We start from the raw sequence: 11,384 nt of genomic DNA on the forward strand, positions 1-11,384 counted from the left end.
TTCTGAGAAAATTAATCTCAAACTTGCAGGTGCCCTCAATTTGTACGGTTTTAAGTTATAACATCAAAGAAGATATTGCGCAAAACTGAATTATTTTTATATTTTTCAAAGAGTTCATTTCGGGCTTTCCATGGACATGAAACTTATAAATATAACTTAAGCAGGTCGCAAATAACAACCTGTAAAGTTCATACAAAAAAAAAAAAAATCAACCTGAGGAGTGAGCTTGGCAATTTAAAAAAAAAATGTAAAACGCATATAAATAATTCATTAAATTAGGACTTCGTCACACTGTCCATAGAGCTGTAGACACATATCAAAATAACGCAGAGGCCAAAAACCACGGAAGGAAAGTGAGTCAAACATGCGGCCTTCGAACGCTCCTTTCCCCCGCGTCCGCTTCCGCGCTCCTAAATTCGAGAACGAGAAATTCTCCAAACACGCGGCTTTTACCCTTTCTTCTAAGTAGAAAATTCCCGTAGAACATACATATTTTCGCCAGAATTAAAAAAACAAAATTGTTCCCTGTTTGCTTGCACGATTTGAGATGAAATCATCCGGATACATACACTCTAGCTACTTCTCGACATAATCACCGGACAGATTCAGACATGCAGTTATCATGACATGGCTAAAGCATTGGATGCTTTCCCCGAAGAAAGTATCCGCCGGCTCGTCATAACCTTTAATAATGTCGCCACAAATTCTGGCAGACTAAACTCGTGCTGTTTAAACATCTGATGACGAATTTTCCTTTGACTTCGAAACTGAACTATTCAAGCACAAGTATGTGTTGGACGGAACTATGCTTGCTCTGCGGTAGGACACGAGTTTAGCAATATGAATGCCTGAAAAAGAAAAAAAAAGAAAGAAAGAAAGGAAAGCCACCGCGAGGGATTTTTATTTTTCATTTATTAGCGCGTAGTTCTTTTTTTGCTGCACACCTCAAAAGGAAGTTTTGCACCATGCGATCCTTTCGGCACCAGGCCGACTGCGGCCGTGCTGCTATCGCGTGTCCATTTATTTCTCGCCTATCTACTCTCCCCACCATTGTTCTCGCTCAAGTACTGCACGCTGGGGCGGGCATGTCAGCGCGATATATGGTTCAGAGAAGGGCAGCGAAAGAGCAAACAAAAGTTATCTCTGCCTGCAAGGTTAGTGCCAGTATAGTGCACGACTGTCGGCGCGGCGGCTCGGAGCTTCACTCTCGTCGGCGTCTCCTCGGTGGGACTCAGGTGGCCAGGGATTTGACGGAAACCCCATGTGAGTCAGATACGTCATTTCTACCGCGAAGAACTCCCGCTTCCGACATATTAGGGGGATTTAAAATAGCATGCGCAAAAAGCTTTTGCGTCGTCACCACTCCGTATGGGCGAAATCCGAACCGCGTTTTGGATTGGCGCAAGGCGATGACGCTTTATTTTTCTTGCTTTGCGTATATAAAGTTTTCTTTTTTTGCACGCGCCATCCTAAAGCTAGCTGTTAGGTACAGGGTATTCATATTAAAAATAGCGCAAAAGAGACGGGACAAAAAGACGAAGAAGCACACAGGACAAACTAGCGTTTGTCCTGTGTGCTTCTTCGTCTTTTTGTCCCGTCTCTTTTGCGCTATTTTTAATATGAATGTCCACTACCAACTTGCCCAGCAGACCAAGCTTTTACAGGTACAGGGTGTCTCCCAAAGAAGTATTTAGAGTGTGTGTGTGTGTGTTCATTATTTTATTGCGAAAATAAAGTACGCGCGTCCGCTTTGACCTTGCGCGCACCAGCCGGCTTTCGTGACGAAGCATCTCCGTTGTTGTGCTTTTCTTTGTGTTTTATTTATGAGGCCCGTCCGCTTTGGCCTTGAGCGGCACGTGCTTGATGATGTAGTGGAGTAACCCTCTTTCAGTAAGAACTCCGCCGCCTTTTCTCATATTGGGACATGTAAGGCTTCCGCCTTGATACTAAAGGGGTCTATGTTATTGCAGTGAAGAAAAAAACGACTTTACTTTTGCAGTACGTAAGTAAATTTCACGTCGTACAAAGGGCTATCTTTCTGCAATTTTGCTTGTCTACTCCTCAAAGCTAATATTATCGTACGCTACAGTGCCCGTGTTAGGAGATTCCTTGAAGCACACATAGCATTGTAAATTAAACGCATTAATTTCGTTTATAGTCAAGACTAATCCTCACTTCGTCCTCAAATTTGTCCTTTAAAGGGGCGATGCAACAATTTTTGTACTTTGCGCAAATAACACTTAGAACGGATCCCTGACGTTAATGACCTATGAAACATGCGTTCGTTCTTCACCCCACGGGATAGAAGTCCCAGAAAAAAATGAAAGGAAAACGAGCAGCGTTCACCCCCTCCACTCGCAGCCAGAACAAGCGGCCACGTGATTTGGAGCCGATTATATGCAGCCACTGTTGATCATAGCCACGCGCTGGGGTTGGCAAAGCACAGGACACGCGCTGTGTTCCAGGCATTGTTATGGCTCGGCTGTTGTCGTCATTGCAGCGATTGGACACGGGCCACTATCCGAATGCTTCTTGAGCTAGTAATTATCACGAGCCCAAATCGAGTGCCCACGCAATGCTCGGGTCGAATCTATGAACCGCCTTCAAATATCGTCATCGGGCTGTACTGCAGTCCCCACGTTACGTCATCACATTTTGCAAAGGAGAGATTGCATGAAAATGATCGCGAGTTTCTTGGCCGGTGGCGTTGCGTGTGAGTATCCTTGAGTTCCACTAGTACGAGTAAGCTTGTGTAAAGTGAAAAACATTCCAAATGAATATCGTTGCACCGCTCCTTTAACAACATGCCTGCCCTAGCCCCCTTTATATAGACGCTTTACACACGCGCCAAATTACAGCCGCCATTGCTCACCTTCTCTTGTCTTACCGAGATGCCGAGCAACTGAAACGGTAGTTGACGATCCTCTACAAAGGCCGATGCTTTAGAAAAGGACACAATTGAATCTAATATGGCAATAACCTGGCCTGCTATGGTAATGATGAAGTAAAATAAACGAAATAAGAGGAAACAAAAACTGAAGGTCAGTTATGGCGGCGTCCATGCAGAGCTGCCGCAAAGCGTCTATATTGTTAGGAAGGTGAAGACGACGACGGGGCAGTGGCGAGCACGACCATCTCGCGCCAGGCCCCACGTGCCGACTCCGCCTCCATAAATCCTTTGTATGTTCTATCATCGTGTACTGCCCTGTCCTTCCTGCTGTCGACAGCATCGTCCTAACAGTGTGGTGGAGGAGTGGAGTCATCCTCATCCATTACATTGAACATCGGCGCCGCTATGATGCTGTCATCCCTCCTCGTTGAGGCAGATCATCCGCAGCAGCAGACCAAACCACGGCTCCGCCACCCAGCTCACGCCTAGACGCCATGACAAGCCGAATTAGACGAAGCCGCATCAGACGAAACCGACAGACGATTCCCAGCCCCCGACGCTCCTTGACGTGAGCCCAGTCTGGATGGTGCCGTCGTGTCGCTGTGGTAGAGAGTTCTGTGACTCTGCGGAAGGGGCCGAAATTTAACGTCTCCATATTCGTTCGCACCCTCGCTGTCGGCAGCCGTCATTTGTTGTTCTGTGTGTGTGGCTCTGTAAGTGTGCTTCGTGTGTTCATATAGTCACCGGCCGGGTCGGCCGTTTTCGTGTGACAGTACTGTTAAGGGCTGTTTATACTCCAACGTTGACCAACGCAACGCGCGCCGGTGCTGACCGACGTCTGTCGGCCACTACGCCGCGCCGAGAAGCGCCCGAACGGTGGTGTTTACAGTTCAGCGTAGAACAACGCTGGTCCAGCGCGCCCCGACGAACTGCCCCACTTTGCGCATGCGCGTCTCTGTGGCAGCCGCATCGTCTGTATGGATTATTTATGGACGGTAGCTTGCGCAACCTAACCTAGATGTAATTGGTCAATGTGGTTCGTCCTCGTGTGGTCATGTCACGCTTCAAAACAACCGTTCGGGGTAGCGGTTAGCAGTTCAAAAACAAGCAAATGATGGTGATAACGAGTGCAAACCAGCATTTATTTTCTTCTAAATGTCATACAAATGTAAAAAAAAAAAGCCCGATATTGCGTCCGTCGTACCTAACTGCTTCGCAGGTTCGCCGGAATCGTTCCAAGCGACTCCAGCGATTTCGCCGGAATGCTTCAATGAAATCGATGCACTCGATATTCTACAGAGGCCTCTTTCTGGCAGATAGTCGGTGTGTTATCATCATAGTAGACTTTCACCGAAGAGACCGGACGATGCCTAAATTACGCAATGTACGCGTTCGAAATTGTAACGCACTTTACAAAGCCTATACAAACAATACAAGATTCAGTCTAATTGTTTTCGCGTACCGCTACTATCGTTTACAAGCTGAGACCGTTTACAAACTGAGGCAGCCCTATTCAAAATTTCTGACCGGCTAAATTAGTTCAGAGGTTTCACTGGTTCCGCCGTCCCCATACATTCGACGACGCTCTTTCGTTCGGGAACGACCGCCGGTGATTGCGACCAGCACATGATTATAAGTAATACACAAATTAGGTCATTCTTAATTCTAATTAACCCTACCTTTGGCGTGTCATCGAGCTTCCAGCTTTTGCCGGCACCCCGACACCACGGCCCACCACCACCGGCTCGTTTCGATAGGCCCATCGAGAATCGAGGGTCGCGCATCTTCGGAGCGGTCCATGTCCACGCTCCACGCACACACCCGCCCAGTCAAGCGCGCGAACGTGAAATACGCACACCAACACGGGATCACGACGACAGCACACGACACACGGCAAGAACGACAGGTTCAGATGCCAGAAATTAGCTTCTCGCACACTCCGACTGGCCCCAACGACGCCCCGGCAACTGATTCCCGAATGAGGCATTCGCGCGAGGGCTTCTGGGATATAGCCTCCGTCGGCGCCGTCGTCGTCCAACGTCGAACGTAGAGCATGTCCAAGTCCGTCGCGAGCTACGCTGTCCCGCGTCGAGCTGCTCAGCGCGGCGCCGCGTTCAACTTGACGTTGGTCAGCGAGCGTGAACGAGCGCGTGCGCTCGTTGACGTTACGATGGAGTATGAACATCCCTTCAGGAAGGAAAGTGGCGCCCACGACCATCTCAGGCCCCACGCGCCGACTCGGCCTCCATAAATCCTTTGTCTGTTATATCATCATGTAATGTCCTGTCTTTTCTGCTGCCGACAGCATCACCTATGGAGGATGTGCGGACTCACCCTCATCCCCTACATTAAACATCGGCGCCGCTATGATCCTGTAATCCCGTCTCGTTGAGGCAGTCATCCGCAGCAGCAGACCAAACACCAGCCCATGGCTCCACCACCCAGCCCCCGCCCAGACGCCATGATAAGCCGAATCAGACGAAGCCAACAGACGATCCCCCGGCCCCATCCCCAGCCCCCAATGTTCCGACGCTTCTTGACGTAAGTCCGCCAGCACGGACAGTGCCGTCGTTTGGCTGTGGCTGGTACAGAGATTGTGACGCTGCAGAAGGGGCCGAAATTTAACGTCTCCATCTTCACCCCCGCCCTCGCTGTCGGCAGCAGTCCTTTGTTCTTCTCTGTGATATTTATTATAAGTGTGCTTCATGTGTTCATTTATTCACCGGCCGGATCGGCCGTTTTCGTCGGAGGGAGTACTGTTAGAAAGGTGAAGACGTCGACGCGCTCGACCATCTCAGGCCCCACGTGCCGGCTCGGCCTCCATAAATACTTTGCCTGTTCTATCATATTGTATTGTCCGGCCCACGACCGGCTTTATAGGGGCGACCAGGTCACCTGAGGCAGTACGAGCGCGCCGCATGTGCTTTTGCTTATTTAGTACTTTCTCTAGTTCGCTGAACCGCCACCGCGTTTTTTGGCGCTGTAGCTTAACACAATAGCAGACGCTTTCGCGTGTGTATCTGTGTGCGTCCGCTCCACGACCGGCGACGTTTTCAGGATAATCGGCTCTATTTAAGCACTTCTTTCATCGTTATTGCCATTGTACGTTCGGTAAAGAGCTACAAACTGTTCTAGATCGCAATCTTTTTTGGTCAAAAGATAACGAACTTCCCATTTAAACCAAATGCGCTACCATGCACATCACTGCCTCGCGCCACCTTCAACCCCTCCAACACTTTTCCTGAACCGAGTGGAGATCCCAAGAACAACGCATATTCACCTCCTAGGTGTCATCATCGACCAGCATTTTAATTTCCATCGCTATGTCCAAAACGTCATGTCCGGGAAAAGGTGACTCCTTGGTTTCGTCATTCGGTCCTCAAGAAGAGCTAGTCCCGATGTGCCCGGATTGCTGTTCACAGCACTGGTGTTGCCCATCCTGGAGTTTTGCTGCTCGGTGTGGGATTCGGCAACCGGGCAACTTGTTGCCTCCCTCGAGTGAGTGCAACGTCGCGCTTCCTACCTTATAGTATGAGGCGCCAACTTGGCCCAGCATCCTATCGAGCACTGTACCTGGTCCGTTCAGTCGGCTGGGACCCGCTTCAACATCGACGCCAAGTAGCGATCACGCGGCTCCTAGCCAATTTTCTGCTACCGGACTCCTCGCTTCCTTTTGCCTCCTCCCTGCGGCGTACTCGCACTGGTGGACTGCAGCCCCTTTTAACCCGCACGCTTCGTTACTAGAACTCCTTCGCACCCCGTGCAGTGTAACTTTAAAAGACCCCCCCCCCCCCCCCCCCTGTCACCAGTTGTCCACCAATTGACAGTGTCTCACTTCAAACATTCACCAAGAGCGTCACGGCCCACCTGCGGAGCACCTAACTCGATTTTTTATTCCGATCACGGGAGTGGGCTCCAGCAGGCGGACTGGATGCACCATCCTGTACACTCGTACACCCTACTGGTGCTTAGCTCACAATACCAACTATTCTGCTCGAGAAAACTATAATATAGTGACTCATTTTAAGTTTTAACCTATTCTATACACACTATGTGCTAGTATTAGCGCCTGCCTTTTAAAGGCGACAAAAATCATCAGAAACCAACGTTATTTTCACACGCTCCCATTGCCTTCCATAGCGGCCGCCACGATTTTGGTGCTGAGCTAGGGCGGCGCTTAGCGGAACACTCGTTTTCTCCAAACCGTTCACGTGATATTTCTTGGCCCGCGCGCTCCCATAGGGAAACGCGGAGTGACTGCTCGCCCCTAATAAAGCCGGTCGTGGTCCTGTCATTTCAGCTGCCGACAGCATCACCCTAACAATAACTTCAATGCTTATCGCGGATTGCTCGGCACCTTCAGGTGGGTCATGTTCACTGGCGTCTGTCAGAAATAACCGTCAGAAGAAAAGATTATAAAGCGGCTTATCGACAGTTGAGCACTACCTGAAAGCCGTTATCGAGGACGAGGAGGAAAGCAAGCATTGTGCGAGAGTCGTTCGAGATCAGTTGTAGGTACGGCAAAAACTTCCTTGTTTGAGCGCGAAGGTCAATATCTGCAGCGTTTGGCGGGATACCGATCTCATCTTGGGGAAGCCTGTTCTGCGGTGTGGATCACGATCGTATCAAGCGCTGTCCCTGCGCTTTGAATGTAGATGCTGGCCGGTGCTGCACTTGCCGAGAAGAAGAAAAGTCAGCTGGCAATGGAGGGGTAGGCCACACTCGCGGACGGGTAAGCTGTTTCGTATACCTCTAGTGATGTCTGTTGACCCCGAGTTCCAGTTGCGACGATCCAGGGCTGGGCAGTATCGCGATACAAATGTACCGCGATACTATCTCGGAGACACTTTGAAGTATCTGTATCTCTGTATCGAAATACATTTTAAAAATGTATTTGTATCTCAGTAGTGGAATACACTTGCTATGTATCGGTTGTATACGATACTCGGTTGCATTCGGGGGGGGGGGGGGGGGGGGGGGGGGGGGGTGACTGGCAGCGTTTTGAAGACGTCACCAGAAGATCGATGAGATGAAAAGGGCCCAAACAAAGAAAACCTGTATTTTTTTAGAATGTCAACCTCGCCTTTGCTGTCCGCTTTATTTTACAGTGGACAGCGGTTTATTGTCCTGATGGCAATCGTCACGTTTCCTTCATAGAGAGGACGCTGTGAGACGTCAAGGGTTCACTCGTTTTGTGAAACGAACGACCTCTTTTGTCCTCTATGGGGTTCACTGGGGAACATAATGGTTTCTTTTCCGTATCAAGAAAAGCAACTATGGAGGAAGAGGAGTTTGAGGCGAAGAGAAAGAGGCGGCATCGCCTCATCATTTTCAAGTTGGAAATTGATGAAGCGACACTCACAATCTGTTCTCACCCTTTCTTCAAACTGTGATGCACATACAGCGAAGTGGCAAACACTTTCCACTTTGAAAACTTGCTAGTACGCGCCGCCAAGAGTCACGGACCAGACCCAAAGGACCCAAGCGACGAGGCGTCAACGATAATTCACGGGTACTACGACTTTAAAGGGGCGATGCAATAATTTTTGTACTTTGCGCGAATACCGCTTGGAACGGATCCCTGGCGTTAATGACCTATAAATTACGCGTTCGTTATTCACCCCACGCAATAGAATTCCCAGGAAAAAATTAAAGAAAAACGAGCAGCGTTCACCCCCTCAACTCTCAGCCAGAACAAGCGGCCACGCAATCTGGAGCCGATTATATGCCGCCAATGTTGATTATAGCCACGTGCTGTGGTTGGCGAAGCACAGGAGACGCGCTGAGTTCCAGACATGGTTATCGTCACATGGGTGTACTGCGATCCCCGCGTTACGTCATCAAGTTTTGCAAAGGAGAGATTGATTGAAAATGAGCGCTTTTGTCCTTGAAATTACACCGCAACAAAGGAGTTTCTTGGCCAGTGGCGTAGCGTGCGAGTATCCTTGAGTCCGACTATACTTCGTTTCACCTTATGTCCGAGCGCGGCCGATGTTATGAGCCGAAGGGCCAATCAAACAGCGCAAAAAGCGCAACGTCATGGCGTGCCCCCTGCGCATGATAGTACTAGCCGGCAGAGGAACACGCAAAGAGGGACGGCGAATACCGGCTATTCCTATCAACTGCAGAGAGCACACCATGACGTTGTGCCTTTTTGGCTGTTTGATTGGCCCTTCGGCTCATAACATCGGCCGCGCTCGGGCCTAGGCTGAAACAAAGCATAGTGCCAGTAAGCTCTTGTAAAGTGAAAAACATTCCAATTGAAGATCGTTGCACCGCTCCTTTGAAGATGGCAACTCTTCGGTTTCGGCACGGTCTGAACAGACTCGCGTGAGAGGGGAGGTCTTCCGCTATCCTAATAATTCGAGAAAAGATGTCTCCATGCTCCGAAAATTCCCAGCCACGAAGGCGGTATTTATTCGTTTTAATACGGACTTATGCTCCTCTGCAGCGGTGGAGAGGCTTTTCTCGTTCGCGAGTCTTGTACTAAAACCGAACCATCGCTGTCTTGACCACAAACTGACAGAGAAGCTTTTCCTACTCAAGTGCCATTAATTTAATTTTTTCCTGTTTGCGAGAACCTTTCATGAATCAAAAGAGATGTTTTTCTCGCTTAAAAATTCAGGTTTGTTCGTTTCTTGCGCCACATCTGGGACTCGCGTTTTATGGGTCATTGCGTAGCTTATTGTGCATTCTTAAATATTTTTACGGAACATGACATCATTCCAAGAATAAAAGTATTTAGTACCTGTATTTCATTATCTGTATTCTCGGATACATCTTTCCTCTTTTGCAGAGTATCTCCGTATCTCAGTTTTTCTATTCCAGAATACTTTGTTAATATATCTCAGTATTTCTATCCCGGAATACTTTTTGAGTATCTCTGCCCAGGCCTGCGACGATCAATGTGCACACCTGCTTTCGTTTATTCATGGTTTCCTATGGATCGTTTATGAATTCCTTTGAATCCTTTGCGGTTTTCCTGTGGAATGTCAGAAGATATTTTCAGTACAGCTATGTTCGACCAATCCTTCAATATGCCTGTTCAATTTGGAAAATATATTTGGTTAAAGTTGTACTTACAGATCACAATGAAAAATGTGCTAAATATAGTGCTGCGATATTTTTATCCGGAAGGTACAGGCATGAGCACCGATGAAATAAAAATAAGCCTTATTTCTTTATTAGACATTTTTTTACTATAATCACTGTTTCTAGCATCCGTTGCTGTCAAAAATAAAAGATAGGGTAAAAAAAACAATGCCGATTTCTGAAACTTTTTGCTCCAGCTAGTATTGTTTTTGTCGAAACCCTCTTTTCTTAGACTTGAACTTTTAGTTAGTCATTATACTTTTATTCTTCATAAATAATCACCGTTTCTGGCACCCGCCCGAAATATATCACCCAAAATACACCGATATTTGAAAAAAATATTAAACACCGACCGAAAAACATTCATTGGTATTCCTTATAACACCAGAACATCTGCCTAATTATGACATATGGTACTCATTCTATGTGCCTAGTAGTAGTGTTGGATGTCTGTATCCATGGCGTTTCAGCTAACTTGTGCCGAGACTTAAAAAAAAAAAAAAAAATTTGGTGCACCCTACTCGTGTCGAAGCAACGCAGTATTGTTCACATTTCTATCAAGCAAGCTGAGCTCTGCCAAACTGGCTAATTATACTGATATATTGCTAACTTTTTTTATTTACTAGTTTGTGCGCAAACATCTTCAATATCAAAGTTACAAAGCGTATTGAGGAACGCCCCATTTTGTGTTCTCCTCAAAATAGCCTTCGTGCGTATATATAGTTTTACAGCTTTACGAGACCGAAAAAAAAAAAAAAAATCCAGCGAGACTAAGGTTACTTGTTAGCGGGAGGTGATGCGCTGCGAGAAATAGTTCTTACCAGATTTGGTAATCGAAGGAAGAAACAATGTCGTTGGCGATTGAAACGTGTACGCCTCGATAAAATTGCAGAAAACCAATCTAAGATGCCCTCATTTTAATCATAATTCACCGCATAAAGGAACGAATCAGTAACATCGCGCGAGCAGCCGGCCTTTTTTTTTTTTTTTTTTTTTTTTTTTTTTTTTTTTTTTTTTTAATATACGCTTTTTGAGGTGATTACGAATATAAGTGTTGGCACAAGTTCGCCGGAACACCCTGCAACTGTGAGCGCGGGCATAATACATTCTTACAAATTGAAAAAAAGAAAAAAAATGTAGTGACCACTCTCTTGCGAATTCACACGAGGGAGAAATCCCGGGGATTTCTCCCCGGCACGCGCATCCCACGAATGTGCAAAAGCCTCGCGTTTTCATTTCGTTATGCGCGCGTGCCGGGGCCTCGTGTGAATACCCCTTTAGTTGCGGTTAAATATTATGTGGCGATTCTCGCCTACCCAGCACTTTCAAGCGTGCATACAAAGGGGATCGATGGCCGAATCTGTTAGCGCACACCAGCTCGGAGCAGGTTGAGCGAAAGCTC

Source organism: Ixodes scapularis, unplaced genomic scaffold, assembly GCF_016920785.2.
Source record: "Ixodes scapularis isolate PalLabHiFi unplaced genomic scaffold, ASM1692078v2 PGA_scaffold5__190_contigs__length_132052651, whole genome shotgun sequence".
Classification (NCBI taxonomy): Eukaryota; Metazoa; Arthropoda; class Arachnida; order Ixodida; family Ixodidae; genus Ixodes; species Ixodes scapularis.